At 35.1% G+C, this 24,800-nt stretch overlaps 1 long non-coding RNA gene across 1 annotated transcript in view; it reads left to right on the top strand.

Moving 5' to 3' along the window:
- The first annotated feature begins 1,418 nt into the window (after nucleotides 1-1,418).
- LOC311585253 overlaps nucleotides 1,419-24,800 on the top strand; it is a 62,108-nt gene continuing 38,726 nt past the window's right edge. The window contains exons 1-2 of the long non-coding RNA XR_014775163.1: nucleotides 1,419-1,468; nucleotides 8,254-8,409. This is a non-coding gene — a long non-coding RNA (uncharacterized lncRNA). The remainder of the gene's footprint in view (nucleotides 1,469-8,253; nucleotides 8,410-24,800) is intronic.

Below are 24,800 nucleotides of genomic sequence, written 5' to 3'. Positions count from 1 at the left end.
TACACTTCATTGGGAAGTTATACATTTTAAAGACATAAGTAAAATAGTTCATAAATTAATTTCAACATTAATTTCAAAAGACTAAACGATAAGGAGATGATCTATATATTATGAGCCTTGTAATAGCTAATACCATTCAAGGTGAAGGCCATTCAAGAGAAAGACTGATTTGGTAGACACACAGTTTCCTGCTACTGAATAGATTACTTTTAGAATCATCTGCTAATAACTATTTCCATACAAGCAACAACAAATTTAAGATTCAATCAAAGCAATAAATACAATGAAATTGAACAGAAGCATCTGCACTGCCACTATAGATTTCACTAGAAAAGACTCCTTCTATCTTTATAGTGTTTGACTCTGAAGGGTAGTCGACACAGAGATATCAGGGCAAGCATTAATTATTCTGACAACAGATCAAAAGTTAAGGCTAGATAGATGTGGAACATAGTTATTGTACTTTAGTGTATTCTCAAGCTACGGACGTAAATAACCAATTAATATATATGCCTGGATATCAACAAAATGGATGTGCTTTCATATCAATATAAAATATTTGTAACAAACCTGGAATAAGAGGTCCAGAAAGATAGGTAACATAATGGGTCATAGCTATTAAATAAAAACATATACCATGCTATAATGTAAGTTCCAGAATTAGACCTTGAGGAGGGGAACAGGGTAAAAGCAGGAGGGAGAGAGGAACGGGAGGATACAAGATGGGATAACAATTGAGTTGTAATCTGAATAAAGAAAGAAAGAAAGAAAGAAAGAAAGAAAGAAAGGAAGGAAGGAAGAAAGAGAGAAAGCAAACCAGCAGTCTGGGTGTTTTCACCTAAGTTCCAACCTGACAACTCAAGGTCCCACAATTAAACACTTGGAGTTAGTCAGCAATAGGACTTTACTTAAACTCCACACTTTTCCCTATCCAGTTATTTTCCATGAGGCACAGGTGGTTGCTTACTGGGAGGATTCCTTGTAAAGTGAGTTCCTTTAGATAAAGGAACTAGAAAAATGTTACTTCTTTCATTAGTTTAGTCTTCAAACTCATGAGAAACTTGAAAAGGATAAATTATAACAGGGTGTATAACACAAATAACAGAGACTTATCCATACCTAGATGGCCATGCCACTAGGCTATGGTGGTGTTTATGGCTACACTGGGAACACAGGTCCCAGGGCAGCATTAGTATTCAGCTGCCAGGACCTAACTGACTTTTCTGTGAATGCAGAACTTAGGAAGGCTGTATTACTGTTGTCTAAGCAAAGTAACACAGCTAATTTCCAGTTTCCTTCCTGCTCAGTTTGAGCAGGGTCCTGGCAGTAGGTGAGGCATTGGGACAGTCTTTCTCCCTGGTAACTGTACCACAATACAGATGGAATCCTTTGTTATTGTGCGCGTATCTTCCTGGAGACCTTGGTAGCAGGGGTCGTCACTACACTTTGGTAGTCTTTGCCTGTCATGGTGAGTTTAAGCATCTTAAATATCATATTCAGCAGATCTGAAGTGCCTTAAGACTATCTATCTAAAGTATATTTAAAAAGACAAACTTTGGGTCTTTCTAGCTACCCATAGTAGGCTTAAGCTTGAAAACCTATATAGGATGCTACATAATGCTTATTCCTGTTATAGTTGAAGATATTTTAGTATCAAAATAAAACTTCTAATCATAGATACAATCCATAGAGTCAGGCAAATTTATTACACAATTATAAGTCAATGTAGTTTTCCATATGGATTTAGTGTACCACAGTGCTAAAGATGAAAAGAAGTAGTAGTTAGATAAACATTATTGTGAGCCTCATTAGACCTTGGTCCTTTATAGATATTGATTATTAAATATACTTTATTTATTTTTATTTTTAGCATGAATGCATGGAGGTGCAGCTTTGATACATCATTAAATAAATCCACTGGCCAGAAAACCCAAAGGTAAATTCTGAGCTGCGGAAGCTGCTATGAACCTAGTTGTGGAAGTGTCCTTGTTGTATGATAGAGCTTATATCTTTTGAGTGTATGCCCAGCAGTGGAATAGCTGGGTCTTGAGGTAGAGCTCTTCCACATTTTCTGAGAAAGCACCAGATTGAATTCCAAAGTGGATGTACAAGTTTGCCTTCCCACCAGCAATATAAGAGTGTTCTTTTGTCACATCCTCATCAGCATTTGCTGTCACTTGAGTTTTGATCTTAGCCATTCTAATGGGTATAAAGTTGGAATCTTAGAGTCATTTTGATTTGCATTTCCCTGATGACTATAATGATGTTGAGGAATTTTAAGTGATTCTGAGTCATTCAAGATTCGTTTGTTGATAATTTTCTGTTTAGTTCTGTACCCCATTTTGAAACTGGGCTATTGGTTTGTTGGTATTTAATTTCTTGAGTTTTTTTTCTACATATTTTTTGAGTATTAGCACTTTGTTGGATCAAGAGAGCCAGTGGCAAGGTGACTGATTTCAACACTTCTGAGTAGAGGGGTGTCCCCAGACTCTGATGAGCCCAATCAGTCCTGAGGATCATGTATCAGAGGAGAATTGCCAGCAATTCCCTGGGCCCCGCAAGTACAGTGTCCTGGCACAGTTTCTGGGCAACTGGATCCCATTAACATTGGGGCAAGAAAGCCAGTACCAGATACAACCAGAAGATTAAAGGCCAGCATAAAAACACAATCAACAAAAGCCAGAGCAACAGGGGCTCTGCAGAACTCAGTTATCCAACATCAAGCAGCCCTGGATACCATAACACAAATGAAACACAGGAGAATGACATTTAACCTATGTAATGAAGATGATGGCTGCCTTTAAAGAGGAAATTCAGGGAGATACACCAAACAGATTGTGACTTTAAAAGAGGAAATGAATAAATCACTCAAAGGAATACAGGAAAATGCAAATAATCAGGTGAAGGAAATCAATAAAGTGGTTCAAGATATGATTATGGAAACAATAAGGAAGCACAAACCGAGGAAACCCTGGAGAGGGAGCTCTTAGGGGAGAAAATGGGAACTACAGAAGTAAGAATCACCAACAGAATACAGGAATGGAGGAAAGAATCTCAGGTATAGAAGATAAAATCAAAGAAATTGATGTATCCATCAAAGAAAATGTTAAATCAAAAAAAAAAAATCCCAGACAAAAATCATACAAGAATACAAGGACACAATGGAAAGACAAAACCTAAGAATAATAGGAAATGAAGAAAGAGAATATTCCTAGCTCCAAAGCCAAGAAAATATTTTCAGCAAAATCATAGAAGAACATTTCCACAATCTAAACAAAGAAATGCTTTTATAAGCAAACAAGAGGCCAAAGAACAACAAATAGATTGGACCAGAAAAGGAAATTCTCCCACCACAACAAATAGATTGGACCAGAAAAGGAAATTCTCCCACCACATAGTAATTAAAACACTAAATGAACAGAACAAAGAGTAAATATTAAAAGTATCATGAGCAAAAGGACAAGTAACATAGAATGACAAACCAATCAGCATTACACCTGACTTCTCAGCAGAGACCATAAAAGCTGGAAAGGTATGGGCAGAGGTCTTAGAAATGCTAAGAGACAACAGATGTCAATCCAAGCTACTATATCTAGCAAAACTTTCAGTCACAATAGATGGAGAAAACAAGATATTTCATAACAGAACCAAATATAAAGAATACCCTAAAAATAGATGGGGAAATACACTATATTCATCAAAGGAAAAATCAACTAAGATGATACACAGTTCTAAATATCTGTTACAAGTGCAAAGGCACCCACATTTGTAAAGGAAACATTGATAAGGCTGGTGTACCAAACAAGGCTTATGCATGGCCTGTGCAAGTCTCCTCACTCAGCTGCAGCTGATAGGCAGCTCAATCTCTCCGTATGGGTCTCCTAGTAAGGGAAACAAAGTTTCCCTCCCTCCCTCCCTCCCTCCCTCCCTCCCTCCGTCTCTCTCTCTCTCTCTCTCTCTCTCTCTCTCTCTCTCTCTCTCTCTCTCTCTCTTCTCTCTCTCTCTCTCCTCTGCTGCCTGTCACAGCGGGAGAGGATGAAGGCAGTCCTGATGAGATTTGATACTCTAGGGTCAGTTGGTAGAGGGGGAAGGACTTCCCATCTCTTAGACTAGGGGAGAGGAATAGGGGAGATGGAGAGAGAGTGGGACTGGAAAGAGACTAGGGTAGGGGTCTATGATTGGGATGCAAAGTAAATACATTTTAAAAAATATATTTAAAATTTAAAAAAATCCATCACGATAATCAACTATATAAGCACACAGAAACACTCACATGACCCAACACCGCTTTATGTTAAAAGTCTGGATCATAGTGTGATCTGGCTGGAATACAGACATCCCTTTAACACACCTTTAATCCCAAATAATGTAGGTCAGTTTAGTTTTACAGTCACTATACATTCTAGAAAGAAGGAAATGCACATAGAGTAACTAGGGGACATAATTTCCTATTCCTAGAGAAACCTTACATTTGTTTATTTCTTATTCTTTAGTTTTTTCTTTTACATGTAATCCTCACTGTCAATTAATCTGTCTTTCACCTCTTTGCTGAACTTTTACTTGTGGTTCAAAGCCTACCATATTCTCTTTATTGTGAAGTTTGGCTTTTCCTATTTCATATTCTTTTCTCTGGGAATTCTAGATACACACAAATCTTGTTACATTTTCTATAACCCAGAGAGTTGTTATAGTCAGCATTAGCTTTACTGTCTCCCTCCACACTTAAATGCTTTAACATCTTATGAAACCTATGCCCATACTTGCCCAAATGACTGAGACTCACCAGAGATTATGCTACTTCATAAAGATCACCTCACAGATGGGATTTCCTGCAGCCTCCAAAGTTTCCTCACAGTACTGAGCAACTGGCTAAATTAACTTATTTCTTACTCAGCCATGAACACAATAATTCCAGACACACACGGACTTAAAACCAGACACACTACCACCTCCTACGTGGTCAGTTCTCTACTAATCATTGCTCTTCCTCTGTTGTAGCCAAGTTTGTCAAGGTTCTGTGGATGTCAGCTAGAAATATCTAACTATCCTTTCTGTCTCAAATGCACAAGCTAATCAGGGACGCTGTTCTTATGCATTTATTCCATGCACTCTTTATCTATGTGAGGGATTAATAGTTAGATTTTTCAAGTTTTCTTGGTTTCATTTTTTTGTTGTTGTTTTCTTCTGGTTTTTGATACCATGTGTCTCACATTAATCCTCCTGCATGTACATCCTACAAATTCACCTGGCAGGAGATGAAAGGCATTTGCAATTCTTGTTTTAAAGTGTTTTTGAAATACAGAATTCAGGCGCAGAAGACTCTGAATATCTAAGTTTCATACACTGGTTCATTATGCTCATGCAGAATCATTTTTTTTTTTGCATTCCTTTCCTCCATAATGCAAGTCAAACATGAGGGGGAACTTATTTTATCACCTCTCCGTTCTGTTTCTCTACCTTGTCTAATTTGACTTATGCATCTGAAGTTCTTGGGTCCCAAGAAGGCCTGTCTATCACTGCCAAATTTTATACTCTCTCCTGAATACTCTGCTAGCCATAAGAAATAACAAACCAACACTTCATTCTATCTTCCTTTTATTCTATTTCTCTTAACATATCAGAGGTTAATATGGAGGCTGGCATCTGCAGGCCTTTTAAAAAAATTTAATTCTTTCTTTATGTAAGTTCTTTCTGTGCAAACAGGTAATACAGAGTTAGCTTATCATCCAGAGAAAGCCCCTCATCCAACTTGATGGCCTTCTTTAGATTCCATCCGATATATATTAGCTTCAGGGATTGCAATACATAATCTACCTGACTGAGAAGAGAGGGACCAGAATATTTGAGTAGGAAGGAGACTTGGCTCTGCTCTGTGTCCTTGCCTTATGATCTCAGCGAATAAAATCCATGTAGAACAAGAACTGTGAGATAAGATGGAGTTTTTATTATAGAACGAAAGCTCACAGAAGAAATATTAAAGATATATTGTCACAAGCAGGGCTTTGGAAAGCATGGCAATCTCCCAAGAGTGTCCCAAGAGAGAGAAAAATCCATCTGGCTATTTGTCTAGGGGATTTTTATAGGATTTATGTAAGAAGCCAGACAAAGACTTGTATAATTTCTCTTGCAGTGTGGAGAGGCCACACACCCTGGGTATATTTCTGTGGCAAAAACAAAGGTGCGAGCGAGTTCTCTTCACTGGGTGTTCACTTGATTAAGGTAAAGATCCCTCTTTGAGATCCTTGAGCTTCTGTGACTTTCTTTGTCGACCTTGGATTGCCTGCTGAGAGTGCAGTGTTTCTGGTCATTGACATTGGAAGTGACCTCTAGCTAGGATGTAAACTATGCAGTCTGTGTTCCCATTCTTACAGTTTTACATTTGTAGGAAAATAACTCCTACATAGCCAACAAGATAGAGTTTACAAACTTTGTTGGCTGTCTCATAGCTAGCTCCCTACCTATAAGGTGCTTTGTGGTGTAACAATCCTTAAACAGGGAGATGCTTTTCAGAAGCTATTCTTATCCATAAATTGGTCTATTGAAACTAAAGATATATGAAGAATAACAAAACCTCATACGTGTTCTTTAGAGAAGGGCTCTAGAAAAGCAAACTACTTCTGAAAACCTGGGTAGGAGTCTCTTCTTTCTCTTATTTGGTCTGCTTTGTTACCTAATACCCAACTTGAAGACCTCATATCTGTTATCCTAAGTTTTCTAAACCTTGCCGTTGTAACTCTAATGTTCTTTTTAACCCTAACAATCATTGACCATAATCTGCTCATAGGTAACTTGAGTGCCTTTAACATCTCCAGGCTTCTGTGGCATATTCCATTCATCAAAAAACATACTACCATGTTCTACCTGTAGAACAGGATGTTAGAGTCCTTCCATACATTCTTCACCTCTCTGATGACACAGAATGGTTCACATTTCTTAGTAGTTGTATCATGTAGCATGAAAAGTTGTGCTTTATAAAACTGGCATGTCATCCCATAACACAGAAAGGAATGTAGACATAGTTATATTGCACCAAGAAACATTCCATATTAACATGACCTAGTATTGATCTCAAATGCCACTGAAACTAAATGAAATCAATAAAATACCATATGTAACTAGCAGTCTGCTTTGTAATTAGTGGAACATGGTTGCTTCTGTAACTAAAATACTGACAAAAAGGAAGAAACAATAAAATATATGTGATATAGTAAGTATAAGCAGAAATGGGAGATCCATTAAGATACAGAAGACACCTGAGGAATGTATTAAAAACATCATACAGTAGAGATGTTTGAAACTATTTCTTTACTGATGATATTTAGGTAGCAAAGTATATGCCTAACTTGCATGAAATTCTGTGTTTAACCTCAGCATAACATATACTAAACTTGGCAGCTTAGGCTTGTAGTCTAAGCACATGGCAGTAGGAAACGGAATCAGAAATTTGAAGTTGTCTTTAGCCACATAGCAAGTGTGAGGTTAGCTTGGCTACATGTGGTTCCTTTACCAAAGAGAAAACAAGAAAAAAAATAATAAGAAATGCATTTATAAATGGACCTGGGATTAATACAGCCTCATACAAAGCATGTGACCATTTTCAGATTGATCTACAAATAGATTGAAAAATATTCTTAGTCTCAGTTCAGAAAGCATCCTGAGGCACACCAAATAAATCCTAAGTTATCACTTGACAAAAATATACCAAATCCCATTTTGTGGTCATATGTTTGTTTCCTTCTGCCAAACCTGTATGTACAATCTCTATACCTAGTGATCATGTGATCAATACTGTTTACTTTAGTACCCTATGGCACATAACAGAAAACCTATACCAGTATGTATACAAACGCCTCAACAGATTCTATTATTGACTTCTCTGTGCAGGGTAAAAATCCCTCCCTCACCACACTTTTAAAATGACAAACCTGTGACTCACAAATTGATTTTTGGTTGAATTGGTACTTATTTCACAACAGGTAATGGTGCCTGACATAGAAGAATCTGGGACAAATGCTAGACTGCCTTCTCAGAGCTCTCAAAGATGAAACTACAAGAGAGAGAATTTTGATTTGAAGATATCTATTATGTCTGAATCCTATCTCCAAAAGACAAGATGGTTTTTTCCCCTTTTTTTTGAAAATACTTTATTTTCAGCCTGTAGTTTGTTGACTCCGGTCGTCCATAGAGTTTGCAAGCAGCAAAGATAATTTCTGGAAATAATATAAGTGAATAGCTTCTTCCTTTTATCTTCAGATAACATCACCACCAAGTGGGAGGCATATCAGCAAGCAGCAGGCAGGGCCCCAGAAACCGGAAACTGAGAGCTCACATCTTCGAACACAAGTGCGAAGGAGATTCAGTACATTGGAAGCAGGACGAGGCTATATACTCTCAAAGCTGGAACTCAGGGTAATTTCTCTTCCATAATGGCAGCAAATAGTTCCATGAGCTGGGGGAAATGTTCAAGATCCTGAGACGACTGTAGAAGTTTCTAATATAAAACCCTGCACATTTTAAAATAAGATGCATTTATAGTCATCATATCTTTATATCCCGATTTACTAAGAGTCATGAAATCCAACTAAAAAATAATATTGTCACAGGTGAACTCTGAGAGATTGTGAATTGTAAAAACCTGTTAGAGCTTGTTGTGGTTCATCCCTAACACATACCTTTAATGAAAGAACTTTCTATTTATTGTAATTAGGTGATTATGGTATGGCTCAGCCCTAGTATACACATTTAATGCAAGAGCTTTCTGTACACAGGAAATAAAGTTACCCATTTAATAAAGTATACCTTCAGTAAAGTTACCCTAGGTCAAGAGGTATTGCAAGAAACCAGCTGACAGGCATGAGGTAGTAATGAGGGGCTTTGAGAAAAGGGTGTTTAAGCCAACATGAAGAAGAGAAGGAGCTCTCTAGCTCTTTAGCTTTTTAGCTTCTGTCTTTTTTCATTTGGGACAAGAGCTGAGTAAGAAAAGTTTCTTCCTCTGGGACATGAGCTGAGTAGGAAGTTCAGCTGGGTGCTTTCTCTGCCTCTCTGAGCTGGGAGGTTTTCACCCCAGATTATGGCTCCTGAGTCTTCATTGATAAAATTGAGCAATCTGGGACTTTTATTTCTTAGTAACAATATGTTTTTATTAATTCTTTGAAATTGTGAGCTAAAGGCAAACACAGTCAATGAAATACTTTTGATTTGTGTTAGTTCCAAAATAAACTGCAGGAAAACCAGAATCTATTTGACGATATTATATAGGTATATAAAGTAGATGTGAAACAATTTATGGGACCAACATCATAATAGCAGAGTCAAGTGAGAAAGAGGAAAGGATGTGCTATGGACATTATTCAAAATACAACGTATACTGGCATGCAAATGTCCTTAAAGATAATGCAGCAACATACAATGAGTATGCACCAACAAAACAAAACACAATTGGGTTGGTTTGTTTGATGGTGTTTAATTTCCTGAGCTCTTTATACAATTTTTATATTAGGTCTTTGTCAGTTGTAGGGTTGGTGAAGATCTTTTCCTGTTCTGTAGGCTGTCATTTTCTCCTGTTGACAGTGTCCTTTGCCTTACAGAAGAGTTTTAGATCTAGCAAATGGACAGTTCATTCTCCATGGTTGTGGAGAGAGTGGGAGATTGCCTCTAACATGAACTCTGGTTCCCTCAATTTGATCAATTCTCCTTAGTGGGAAGGGCTGGCAGCAGACAGAGACCTGATAGGCTGTGGTCATATGGTGGAGGAAGAGGTACCCTCCTGTCAGAGGTCTAGGGGAGGGGAATAGGGCAGAAGTGGGAGGGAAGGTGGTATTGGAGAAATAAAAGCAAGGGCATAACATTTAGGGTGTAGTCTGAATAAATTATAATAAATTAAAATAAAAAAGCCAAAACTCAACAACAACACTAAAATGTTTTGCTTTTTAAAAGTTTGACACTAATATTTCTCTGTGCTTAGTGAATTAGCCAATAACAAGTAGCCAACTGTCCAAACAGCATGACACAAAAGTGCTCAAATCAAGGTCATTTTCCTCATCTCATTTTTATTTCCATATGTCCTGTTTTTCTCTAGTAATAAAAATAAAAAGTCTATGTGGTTGGGTGGAGTATTTTATGAGCACACTTTGGTCCTTAGAGGTGTCTGATTCTAGAATATCATGCACAGCCACTTAAGATATACAAAACTAAGTTTAATATTATTTTCTCTTTCAAGTATATTTATAAGTAATTACAAAGGGAAGACTGGATTTCTCTTTTGATTTGTCAGCTATTTTGTTGTAGTTTCATTTGCAAAAGAACTCTCATAATAGCTCTGCCCATAGTAAGTTTTTTAGCACCTCAACAATACGCTTTTTGTAAACTTTTTGCTACTGTGCATTTATTATAGAAAAGGAAATGATAGCTTAACGATAAGCAGGTCAAAAGCTTCATTTTTTTAGTGTACATTTGGAAATGGATAAAGGAGTTTTATTGAGGAAACCAGATATGAACTGCACTTGAATACCTAAAAACAGAGTGATTGTCAATATTTTTATAAAAAATTATGTTAATAAAATAAGAATTCATGAGCACACCCAAATTATAAAGTTTTAATATTTATATTGTGATAAGAAACCACTATGCTGTCATAAAATAAATAAATTTTTGAAAAGAAAAAAATGTGATTTTCTTTAAAAATATATTCATTTTAAGCCAACATTAGAAGCAAGATATCATTTTTCTAATATTAATCTAACAGCAATGTAAATATACTATCTCATATTCATTACAGTTGTATAAATATGCATATAAAGACATACAAATAAATTATTAATGCAATGCTTTCAACATGGCTTTTTGTGATTTCATGTATTACTTTTTTCAATAGGCAATATTATTTTGGGGTGTATGTGAGATTCAGTCCCAAAGGATCTTCCAAGATGTTAATGATATTCTTGTCCATATGTTCATTTAATTATATAATCTCCTTGTCTATAGATTTTGAGTTTGTATATATTCACTTATTAATAATAATTGCATGCTTTGATGATTGTAATTGCATTTATTTTCACCAAATAAATAAGAAACACTACATGGAATTTTTCTATTACTGAATATTTAATTTGATCCCATGATAAAATGATAGATATAAGAATAATTATAGTAGTTTTTGAATGTATTTCCACAAACTGGAATGCCTTCTCAAGAAAAAATTCAACAAAAGCAAGATGAGTAACAGTAATTCAAATTTTCTTCTTCTCTAGAAGTCGAAAGTAAAAATGCTTTTAAATTATCAATTTAACATTTGTCCAATGTGTTAAAATCAGCAGAACCCTATGTAAGTAGACATAGTAGTGCAAGTATATAATTCAAGAACTTGAGGAACAGAAACAGCAGAATCAGGAGTTCAAGTTCAAACTCTTAGATAAAGAGTTTAAAACTGATCTTGGCTCTGGATGATCCTGTATTCAAAAGAGCATAGAACTACATATTCAATATATAATATTTTCACTAACATTTTAATTTGTTGACTTATAACGTTATAATAATTTGTTCTAACTACATTTACGTATAGATGGATGAGAGTTTGTATTATTTTAAGACTAAAACACAAGACAGACCTGTAGATTATTTTACTTTTTACTTTATAATTCAACCATATTCCTACATATTAGGACATTATATTTAAACTACATTTTAAGAGAACATACCAATGATAGACATTGATTAACATTCAGAACATTAGACTCACCAAGATAGAGAAGATGTTTTCTTCAAGGTTGCCAAATACAAATAGCCAAAACATTATGAATGCATCATTTATATAATTCCTGATTGTTTCTTGTTTCTCCATGTTATAGGTAGTTTATTGTATATATCTGTTAAAATATGATTGTATATATAAAAAATGTACAAACCTAGACAATGAATCACTGAACTGCCTCATTCTAATTGCTTTAAAACTTTGTTCTTGGATGTCTTCTCCTAATTTAAGGAAATTCAATATCATATAACATAAACTTGACAACTTTTCACTGTGAATATCATATGTCATGTATTATGTTATATTTTATGTAGCAATCAAGTACTTATGATTGCATTGGGTGACATATTGGTAATGATTGTCTGTTTGGCTTTGTATTGCTGCTATTATTACAAGAAGTATGAATTATAAACTGTATTTCAAATTAAGTTTATCTTAACTTTGTTTTCCCCATTTATCTTTTAAAAATATATCACTTTAATATGTCTTTTAAGTCATCAGAAATAGTTATGCTATTTCCTTAGTATAAAGTTTGAATATTGATATTTAATTTCTAGAGTCTATTTCGCTAAAAATGTTAAAATTTAATAATATATATACATATATACCTTCTAAGTTGCTTTTTTCTAACAGGTATAGCATGCATCTATATACCATAATAATGATGACATATACACATGTCCCCATATAAACCTCAAAGCAGGGATGTGAGTGTTAATTTGTGGTGCTTATATTTCTGGGCCAGGGCTACCTCACACAGTGCAATATTTGGGATTTACATCCTTTCTCTGTACAGTTTTGCCACCTCACTATTAACATCATAATAGCACACTTATTGGCCAATTTTCTACAGTCTACTTCTACAGGTATTTTTATATTTGTTCATCCTCTTGATCATTTTCTCCTTCATTCTGAAAATATCTGAATGTATTAACTTTGGTTTGAATTATTTATATATTTGATATTAAATGTCTCATGCAAATTTTTATTTTGTTGTATCTTTATGGATACAATGATTTATTGAATATACTAGTATATCTCATAGCAGCAAAGGTGTGCACAATTACATTTTATAGCTAATTAGAAAACACTAAAAGATTGCTGCTATGAAATGGACATTCACAGGGATACTTACAGGGGGGAGAATTCATTGTAAATTCACAATAATGAGACAAATAATTCAATAATCATTGTATTTAATGTGTACAACATTTGAAAGTACAATAATAAGAATACAAGTGATTTTTATTACAAAATTAGAAAGTCATGACCTTGGGATGTTAAAACTATTCTTATGGCTTCCAACATGTTCTTTTTAAAGTGAATGAACTTTACAAAATTTACACAGAAAGTTGGTTATTATGAAATTATTGCTAAATTTTTGATGAAAAGTCTTCATGAGCTTATTGATTAAACATACTCTACTCTGCAACTCAAATCTAGGAAGGTGAAATTTCATAACTAATCTGAAAGACCAAATCTCCTGTATCAAGGAATTAATATTAGCACTGCTGGAAGTTGTCTTTCTGATGTAGTCTGTATTTAACCAACTAACCAGTATGATTCAACTTAGTTCTCTTAGAATGGTGCCTTATGTGTCAACAATAGTAATTCTTGGCAATTGGGAGAGACTCCTTATTGCAATGAAATATCAAAAGAAAATCCTCTAATGTGATGTTAATTGGTAAAATAAAAATATTAAGAACAATAAAAATCAATAATTCTTTTGTTTTTATTGAAAATGTGTTTTTTTTTTCTCATACAATACTGGGATTACAGTTTCCACTCCCTTTACTCCTTTCCAACACCTCTCCCATACTGATCCATTCCTTTTCTGTCTCTTATTAGAAAAGTACTGGCTCCTAAGAGATAACAATACACTTTACACAATAAAATATAATAATATAAAACAAAGACTCCCACATCAAAATTGGACAAGGAAAATCAACAGAAGAAGCAGAGCACAAAGAAGGCACAAGAATCTGAGACTCACTCATTCACATATTCAGAAGTCCCATAAAAGCAGTAAATTGAAAGACATAATATAGACACAAAGGACTTGCAGACCTTGCAAGCCCTGTGCTTGCTACCTCAGTGTTTGTGAGTTCATATGAGCTTTGTATTTAAGGACCTCAGTTGATTTAGAGGACCTTGCTCTTCTGGTGTCCTCTTCTCTATAGTTCCCTGAGCTGAGGGGAGGAATTTGATCAAAACATTCAATTTAAAGCTGAGTGTTCCAAAGTCTCTCTCTCTCTCTCTCTCTCTCTCTCTCTCTCTCTCTCTCTCTCTCTCTCTCTCTCTCTCTCTCTCTCTCTCTCTCTCTCTCTCTCTCTCTCTCTCTCTCTCTCTCTCTCTCCCTCTCTCTCTCTCTCTCTCTCTCTCTCTCTCTCTCTCTCTCTCCCTCTTGCTGCATAATATCTGGCTGTTGGCCCTGTGTAAGTTCTCATCTGATGCAACAGGAAACTTCTCTGATGATGGCTGAATAAAGCATTGGTCGAAGGACTCGTTTTATTGTTAGTTTTTATTTTTCACACCAGTAGTACTTGGTTGAATCCTAGGTCTCTGCTATGCTTTCCCTGATTCTTGATCACCCAAGCAGTCTTAGGTCTGGGTTCCATCTCATGGAGTAGGCTTTAAGTCGAATCAGACATTGTTTATTTACTCCCACAGTCTTTGTGCCACCATTGCCCTAACATATTTTACAAGCCGAAAACCATTATATAACAAAGGGTTTGAGGTTGGGTTGCAGTTTACCTTTCTCTTTTGGTAGACTGCGGAATACATTCCCATACCACAGACACTAGAGTGTAGGAGAGAAGGTTCTATGTAGGCATTAGCTCTGCCTCTCCATGTTTAATGATTTCTATGGGTATTATGTACAGCAATGGGTCTGTACTGGCAGTTTGTGTGAAACAACCTAGTCTCTTGGCAACAGCATAGAATTTCAATAGGACCCCCTTGGCAAACAACTCACTTGGATATAACCCAGTCACAACTGGAAACTTCTTTTTCTTTTAACATATACATTTATATTATCACACATGAATAAGACAAACTACATGCAGCAGGGAGAACCATGAGAGAGTCATGAGTTCTATAAATGTTACATTCAGAGTGATTTGGCTATTTGTATTTGTCAGACTTGAAGTAAAGATCTTTCCTATTTTCTTGGATCTAAATTTCTGAATGAAATTCAATATCTATCATATCTCATCTTTTTATTTTTTTAATTTAATTTAATTTAATTTTTTAATTTTAATTTTCCTTTATTAATTTATTCTTGTTACATCTCAATGGTTATCCCATCCCTTGTATCCTCCCATTCTTCCCTCTCTCCTCTTTTCCCCTTATTCCCCTCCCCTATGACTGTTCCTGAGGGGGATTACCTCCCCCTGTATATGCTCATAGGGTATCAAGTCTCTTCTTGGTAACCTGCTGTCCTTCCTCTGAGTGCCACCAGGTCTCCCCCTCATCTTTATTAACTTAACTCCTTTATCTTGATCTAAAAGGTCATATTCCCTAACAAACTAAACTTGATTATAAAACTAAACTATCTGGTCTTCAAGCCCCCTCAGAGACTTGAGAAGGAATGAAACTTAAATGCCTGAGTTAGCAGCTTCCAAAATGAAAAAATGACTAAGGCAGTTTACTGCCTGAAGTCACCCAACACTCTTTATATTGTTGGAGCCTCATCTTTGTCCTTCTGGCCCAATATCTCTGCCAGACTTATCATGAGACAAGAACAACTGAGGATTTGCTCACCCTGTCTTAGCAGAGTTTGGCTGTCGACTCTGCCTGCATTCATGCTTGTCCTTTTTCAGGTAGAATTCTGTCTGTGGCAGAAATCAGGACATTTTCCCCATTTACTGATTTGTCACATTGGAAGCCTACTTATAAGGAGGTTCTTTGATGCTCATCATCTTCATTGAGGTCAGCTGGGTGTTGCTAGGATTTAACTAGGCTTGTTGTCAAAGAGTCTTTAGCATGATAACATCTTTAAATACCATATTCTGTGGGTCTCTGAGGCTTTTGAAGACCTTATTAAATATTTTACTTTATATATTTATAGAATCATATCTATCTGTTAGACTTAGGGTATATATTCTTGTGTTAAATCAGACTACTATTTGACATGACCAGGATTGCGTCAATATACACAATTCTATACCAATGACTTAGAGATAACCTTCTTTGTGAGTAACATTAAGACCCTGAGTTAAGGAGTAGGTTCAATCATCTACCTCTTGTTCTATCCTCCCTCTTTATAATTATATGTACCTTTCTTTTTTATGTCCTATCTCCTTACCTACAGATGAGAGATAAAGGAGAAGAGAGACATCCTTGAGTTCAGTCTAGTTTTCTCCCTGTATAAAACTAATAATAAACATTTATCAAAAAAAAAAAAACCAAGAAAAGAAAAGAAGCATTTATCGACCAAGAGAACAAACAGAAACCTACCCACGCTCCCTTAGAGGGAATGGGACATCATTCTCTTAAGGTTTCTTCAGGCTGAATTGGGGTTATAATACTTTAGAAGGGGCCCAAAAATTGGAGAAAATGGTTAAGCAAGCCAAGGATTGCCTTTGTGTTACAGTTTCTAAATGTTGATAGATCACAGGCTTATTATAAGTCCTGTGTGGCCAGATTGAAATTCTGGACCAAAAGGGAATAGTTCTGAGACTGGCAGAGACATGAACGTGAATGTATAGAGAGGCTCCATGTTGGCCACAGATTCTCTGTGACTTCTTACTGTAGGCCATTCTTAGTATGGCATGGAGAAAGATTTGCAGATGTCTTGCATCTGCTCATACCATGAGCAGAGAATCAGTCTTAATTTCTCTGTATGTCCCGCGCACCTCATACAATTATAATGTTAGAACTGAATATTGCTTGTAAGAAATTTTGTTTTCAAAACAAAAGAACCGAACACTGACGCTAGATAAGACCTGACAGGATTTATTCCTCTCAGCATGCTAGACACTGATCTCCTCCATCCTCCTTTCTCCAGCCCCAGACACCTCCGTTGCTGTTACCCATCAGAACTGGACAATGTCCCAGATGACATCGAGGAACTTTCTTTTTCTGACAAGAGATTGTCAGTTGGGACTCCAATCTCCCAATATTAGGAGATTTAATTATGATGACCTTAATATATTGTAGGAAGTTTCCATTATGTAATGTTTCTATACCACCCCTCAACTGAAGATATATATGCATACATTTCCTACCAAACCCACCTCTATAATCCTCTTCCCCACCTGATCCTCCCAATTCAAATAGGATTGAACTATTTTATCTGGGATGAAATTGACTCTTTTGGATTTAACACTCTTTTTAAGAAATATATTGTCTCCTTTATCTGTGATGAGTCTAATTGGGATCCACTAGTTAGATGGCAGGTGCTTTTATTAACAAAACTGAGGGGGGTCTAAATCAAAGATTTAATCAACTGAGAGGGTGAGGAAGTCACTTTCAGCAAAATCATAGCTTGGCACACTTGAAGACCTAAGTTCATACCACCAGAACCCTCACACAAAACCAGCATAGTTACATGTCTGTAATCCTGGTACTGGATACATAGAGGCAAGAGGGTCTATAGGTCTTGCTGGTCTTCAAGTATAGCCAGCCAGTCAATAAGCACCAGGTACAATGGATGACCTTATTTGAAAAATAAAGTAGCAATCTAATGAGGAAAATACTCATCAGCCTTTGACTCCATTGAAATACATATCCATGAAAATACATGTGCATACATATAGACACATAAATGCAAACATATATATATTCACACAAGACTTAGAAAAAAAGAAATTAATTATGTAGAAAAATGACTTTATTCTTATGCAACTAACATGGCTTGCTGTATACATTTTTCTACTAAATGTTAAAGAAGCTGAAAAATACTATGTTTTAGATTTACTATACATTAAAAGTGATTCTTTTCTTGCCTCATGAAGACTTTATGCACTTTGAAATAGCTATTGATTTACATTCAGAATTTTAGACTCACCAAGATAACAAAGATGTTTTCTTCAAGACTGCCAATTACAAACAGTCAAAACAGTATGAATGTACCATTTATATAATTCCTGTTTGTTTCATGGTTCTTCTGCTTCAGTAGTTTATTGTATATATGTGCCATAATATAAATGTAAGTTAAAAAGTAAAATAATAAAAAAGAAAAAACAAATATCAAGTATAGTTTCATATAAGTTTGCAGGAGAAAAGCTGTGTCTGTCTATCAATTACCAAGTGTATTAGAAACTCATGTTCACCGGCAACCATCATTGTGCTTTCAAAATATTTCTTTAGGACCCTTTATGTTAGAAATATAACACAAAGAAGTAAATGAAATATTTAGAAAGCTATCATAAGATTGTCCAAATAACACTCACTCATTGCTAAACAAAAAATCTAAACAAAGCACAGCAACACCAAACACAGAGGAAATTCCCCTCTTGAAGAGGAACCAGTGGTACAAAATATAAGATTACCATTCCGAAGATAGGTGTTCATATATAAAATTTATATCATAATATATTCATGTTTATTTTTTAATAATAGCAGAAAGGAGATAATATTATAGGTAAAGTAGATAATGAAAATGACATTTCCAAGTGTATTTTAGTTGAGTTTAAAAATAAATTGGAAAACAAGAGGCAAATAATTATCAATTAACTGTACAATATAAATAAATGAAAGGAAAATATTTTAAAAGATAGGAAAGGTGGAGGAAAGATCTCCATCTAACCTGGACACACTATTAAAAGAACTTAGCCAAGATGGAGAGGAACTCTTAGAAACAGCTTAAAATGAGAAGAGATTTTCTAAGAAATCACTTAAGTTAATCTAAGATCAGACGTTTCAGAAGTGAGGGAAATGAAATTACAGGATCTTTGATGTGATGAAAAAGATCACGTCAGTGCACATGACAGCAATCAGTGAAACTCTGTAGAACAAAACAGCTGAACTTGGAAAGACAAACCCAGAAGGAAGACATTATCTGATAGACAAAAGCAGCTTTCTAACTTCAAGAAAACCAATAAAAGAGAGAGCCTCTTTAAAAACAAGTTTAAAATAGGAAATCAGAAAATATAACCAATATCAACACTAGACAAAACAAGGTAAAAGACTGATGGCATAAAATTTCACATATTAGAATAAACCGATATAAAAAAATCAAGGGAAAATCTTAAAGTATAACATAAAAATTAAAATCCATGATAGAAAAATTAATTAAATAAGCATTGATTAAGCAAAAAGTGCAGTGATTGTTTAAATAAAAGAGTAGAAATAAAACAAAGTGTTAGCACTACAAAAATTAATGCCAGAAGATAAAAATTTCTAGCAGCCGGAATGGCTATAATTTGTAATTACAGTACAAGTAGTAAATTGGAGAAGGAAACAATACTTATTTACAATATATATGAAGAATAAGGATTGTTTTAATATCTGACACATATAGAAGATGTCACCAGAACACTTGACCTATTTTAAAAGAATGCCTCATGTTAGTATAGTCTGGATGAGATTTCTAAGTATGTAATAATAAAACAGATAAAAGTAAAATCCATGGAATGACATCACGACTGTAAGTTCAGAAAATATTATATCCTTGTGTAAGGTTACTGATTCTGAGGAAATTTAAGGGAACTCATGTGGTTAATGAAGTTGTATACTGTATCATAATGCGTATAGGAGTACAAGGGTACATCATCAATTCTGGCACTTAAAATGAATACTATGCCTCTGAAATTTACTTTTTTTTTTAAGGTGGAGAGAAAAGGGTTTATTTGGCTCGCACTTCCAGATTATAGTCCATTATTGGAGAATGTCAGGAGAGGAGTTCAGGCAAGGCTGGACCCTGGAGCAAAGGGCTAAGGCAGCACCCATAGGGTAGTGCTGCTTACCGGCCTGCTTCACAAGGTTTGCTCAGCCTGCTTTCCTGTGGAAGCCTGGACTCCAAGCACAGGACGGCACCACCTACAGTGGCCTGGGCCCTCCCCAGTTGATCACCGAGAAAATGCCTTACTGCTGGAACTCACGGAGGCATTTCATCAACTGGAGCTCCTTCCTTTCTGATGACTACAGCATGTATCAAGTTGACATAGAAAACCAGCCATTATACCCTCTTCCACAGGATTCTCCAAGTAATGCCTAATGTTGGCTGCATCTATTTCCATCAGTTGCTGATGGAAGCCTCTTTGATGACAGTTTCTCTAGGCTTCTGTCTGCAAGGATAGCAGAATATCACTAAGAGTATCAGGGGTGTTCGCCTTCTCAGGACGAGTCCCATGATGAACCAGTTATTCGTGGCCACTCCCTTAACTCCTGCTGCATCTTTATCTATGCACATTTTGTAGGCTGGGTTGGAAGTCTTCCTTAGTTACTGGAGATAACTGGCTCAGGCTTTATAATCCCCATTGCTAGGAGTCTTGGCTAGGGTTACCCACATAGATTCTTTAGAGTTTTTATTGCCTTAGTTTTCTAGGTCATCCCAGAGATCCCCCGATTTGTATCTCTCCCTCCATTAGAAATATATATCTTATGTTCTATATATACTATTTTAATAAAAACAAGAAGCAAAACAGCAGGAAAAATGAAAGAAATTAAAAACATTTAAAACTATGAGTTTAACAATAAAAGAAGAAAATAAAGTACATAATTATTTTTCTAAGTATAAAATTACAAAATATCACAATACAACACATAAAAAGAAAATGGAATACATATTTGAAGTTAGAGAAGCTAATTAATAATCAATAAATTGTACTGAATGTAAGATAGTTGAACACGAAAATATATAAATATAACCCATGACACTTTCCCAGACTGAAATGGAAGCCAGAATAGAATCATAAAGTCATAGATGAAAATTCGACCTCTAAACCAAATCTTGTCTAAAAGAACATTATAAAATTCCAGGAAATTTTCCTTCATATTAAAATAAGATAAAATTCTGATTCTACATCATCAGTTGCTTAGCTTGTTGGGGGAATGTGTGCTAGTATTGCAAGATTTGCATATACATTTGAAGCAAACCATAAGTTTACAAAGAAAGCATACCCATTTGCAATCTTTGGGTATAGAAGCATAAATGGTAAGTTAAGTATCAGCAAAGGAACAGCCCAATAAATAATTGAGATGTTACACTTTAAGGCATGTAGGTTTGGTCTAACATTTCAAATTAAGATCATGTAAACAGCAGATTAAATGATTTCCAAGAAAAATAGGATTATTATAATACATGCAAAACCATTGCAAAGAAATCCAATATCCAGTTTTAATAAAAGCTCTCTGCAGAGCAAGGAGCAGAATGTTATTTATTTGTCAAATAAATTCTGCAACACAAATTTTAATACAAATATTATAGTTAGTATTAAAACTTTATTTCATTTCATTAAGATTAGTATAAAGATACATATTTAGTTGGCAGTAATGTTTGTGCTTTCTATTTTCAGGAGGTTCTTCACAGTTTATTAATGAAAGACTTAAATGTGAGAAAGAAATTTCTAATTATTTACTTATGAATTGTTTGTAAAGCAAATGAAAAGAAATTATAAATCCATTATTATGATTAACACAGTATGGTTTATTTACAAAATTAGCCAAAGCATGGTAACAATTATTTCTAATATTTTAAACATTTCCATACTCTGTTTACATGCTTTTCAAGATCAATTTTTAATAGGAGAAACTATATTTATGCAAAAGTCCTGAACGCCTGATGGAACTTTAAAAACAATATTGTAAGATGTCACTGAACAATCCAGTAGCAATGTACTATTAAATGGCATAAACATGACAACTTTTCCTTCAACTGAACCAAAACATAGACTAAATGACTACAGTGTGCTAAATGTATTTACATAATAGATTCAAAGTGAAAAAATTAACAATTGCTTGATTGAAAATATTCCAGTGGTATAATATAATGCTGAAATATATATACACATGACTTAATATAATAAATAAAAGTACATGAAATAAATTTGAAATATTGCTTAGGAGCTCATGATCCAGGTTAGGGTAATCCCATGCCCTCAATATAAAGCTAAGAATTACAAAACTCATTTCTCTCTTTCCTGGATTAATTGAAACAAGCATTCCCCTTGGAAGGCTCTGACTAAAGCCTACTCTGCAGTTTCATGTATCATTTGATTTCTAATATATGCAAGTAAGAATATGAAAAGATACCCTTTATGTCAGTAGTCTACTGCAGAAATTACTATATCACTTACATTTACGCCCTGTTTGAGAGCTAGCTTGTCATTTTGGGTCATATTGTGGAATACCATAAATCCAGGACTCAAGAGACCACGGGTGTTATAAAAGAAACTTAGCACATTGCTTCACTTAAATGTATATGACTAGAAGATGAAGGGCTCAAAGTAGCTCTTAAATAGTGGCAAGCTTACAATAACCACTGAAATAGTCAGTTCAACTGTATGCCAAGCAACATTGAAATAAAATATGAAAAGAATATAAATAAAAGGAAAAGGAGCAATATGAACTTAAATCTACTGTTCATCTTCAACACATAATTGGAACATCAATGGTTGTGAGGAGAGGGGATGTGTCAAGTATAGATATTATATTTTATACCTTTGTTTTAATGTTTTATTCTTATTATTTAAAATACATGTTATATGTTAATTACATATGTATGTATACATACATATACATAATATGTATGTGTCTCTGTGTGTGTGTGTGTGTGTGTGTGTGTGTGTGTGTGTGTGTGTGTGTGTTCTGGACACCAAAAAGTGAAAGTTAGAAAGTAAAGTAAAATAATAATAAGCATAGTAGCATTTTCTGAATATTTTTTACTAAGCATTGATTGTAGAACAGTTGTTTGGAAGTTTTCCAGTTGGTTACTTTACATCTTACGATTTAGTAACTCATTTATCTTTTAAAACATCTGATTAGCTAATATTTTTATTGTGTAGAATCATTGTGTATGGCTGTGGTGTAACAGTTTCCTTTGCAATTGAAACATGTCATTTTGCAGGGAAGCTTCTTAAGCAGGAAAGGTAAACAAAACAGCTTCACTGAGGCCCTAGAAATGATGAAATTCACTAGGCTCCTCCCTCTCAGAATCAGCAATAAAATTTCCCAGGCAAGTAAATGTATTACAAAGACTTATAGACAAGACTAGATGGCTAGAGGAAGCAGAAACTAGCTGAGCTGCTTGGAAGAAGTTTAGGCTTGAATCAGTGGGAGGGACGATCTCCAACCTATTGGGCTGTTTGGTGCGATCTAGGTTTCCTGCATTTGTGAGCTCTCATCCATGCTGGAGTGGGCTCTGGTGATTCAACCGTCTTTGAGTCATTTTTTGTTCTTTTAAGTAGGCCCTTGTTGGTATTGTGAAAGTGACCCCAATAGTTCGACTTCAGTGGTAGCTGAACTTTGGTCTGTCATGTACTTTCTTTCTGAGGTGAGCAGATTATGTCTTGCATTTTCCAAGGAAAAGTTTTGTTACACAACAATGGTAGGGGTGTGTGCATGTGTATGTGTGTGTGTGTGTGTGTGTGTGTGTGTGTGTGTTATATTGTATTCACATAATTAGCATTGCTCCTTTTTTGGCATTATTGGGTTTGAAGTCTTGAAATAACTAAGTATTTCCTGCCACCCAGACTATAATTTCTGTCATATTAAAGATAAGTCAGTAAGCTTGGTACGGTGGCAGGGCTTGAGGGAGACAAAAGATAAATCTAGAATAGAGCAAAAATATTAGTTTTAGTTTTCTAAAATCTAAAAGCCAATATTCTATCTATAGACACTAGTGATATTTGTTGGTTAGATTATGTTACTTCTTTTTAATAATTTCCTACTCTTTTTTGAGTGTTCTACTGTGAAAACTCAATAGAAAACTAAGGAGAGAATCAAAATTGTGGATAAGATTGAGGGTAATACCTTATGAAGCTGTGAGAGGAGGGGCAGAAAATATATTGACTAAACTGCGATGTGATCCATAATGCTTTTTTGATTAACATTTACAAGAAAAATTTCAAACAAATCCTTCACTTGCTTAGTTAGAGTAACTCCTAAGTATTTTATATTGCTTGTGGCTAATGTGAAGGGTGTAGTTTTCCTAATTTCTTCCTCTGCAAGCTTGTCATTTGTGTATAGGAAGGCTACAGACTTTTTTGAGTTAATTTTGTATCCAGCCAATTTGCTGAAGGTGTTTATCAGCTGTAGGAGTTCTCTGGTGGAATTTGGAGGGTCACTTATGTAGACTATCATATCATCTGCAAATAGGGATAATTTGACTTCCTCCTTTCCCATTTGAATACCCTTGATCTAGCCAATGGACAGAACACTCTCCACAGTAGAGTGGAGAGTGGGACATTACTTTCTCACATACTCTGGTGCCTCACCTTTGACCACGTCCCCTGGAGGGGGAGACCGGGTGGCACTCAGAGGAAGGACAGCAGGTTACCAAGAAGAGACTTGATACCCTATGAACATACCCTATGAACAGGGGGAGGTAATCCCCCTCAGGAACAGTCATAGGGGAGGGGAATAAGGGGAAAATGGGAAGGAGGGAAGAATGGGAGGATACAAGGGATGGGATAGCCATTGAGATGTAACAAGAATAAATTAATAAAGGAGAAAAAATAATAAAAAAAAAGCAAAATGGATTCAACCTATAAAACTGGAAAAAAAGAGAAAAATTTCAGTCATGAGGTACATTGTCTATTTTCATTAGTTTAAATTTTGATCACTATAACATAATTAAGAAAATAAATACACAATAATTCATCCATATATAAAAGTTTATTTGGTTCTGATATTACTGTAAACTGGTAACACTGACATACTGGATATGGGTTTAAATACCTGCTTCAGAATGTAGTTACGGAGCTATAAATTGTAAACTCAGTGATCATACTTTAATTTCAATAGATACGATTCCAATTTCAGGAATTTTAAGGTAATAATTTCTAGAATAAAAAGTTGTCTGTAAAAAGGGTAGATTGCTCTTTTAAAATAGATTGGAATCAGAGAGCAAAAAGTTTACGTTGATAGATTGGAAAGATTCAAGGCC

This window comes from Acomys minous, assembly GCF_964271855.1.
Source record: "Acomys minous genome assembly, chromosome: 15".
Lineage (NCBI taxonomy): Eukaryota > Metazoa > Chordata > Mammalia > Rodentia > Muridae > Acomys > Acomys minous.
The sequence above is the reverse complement of the archived record's forward strand: the minus strand, read 5'-3'. Positions and strand labels throughout refer to the sequence as shown.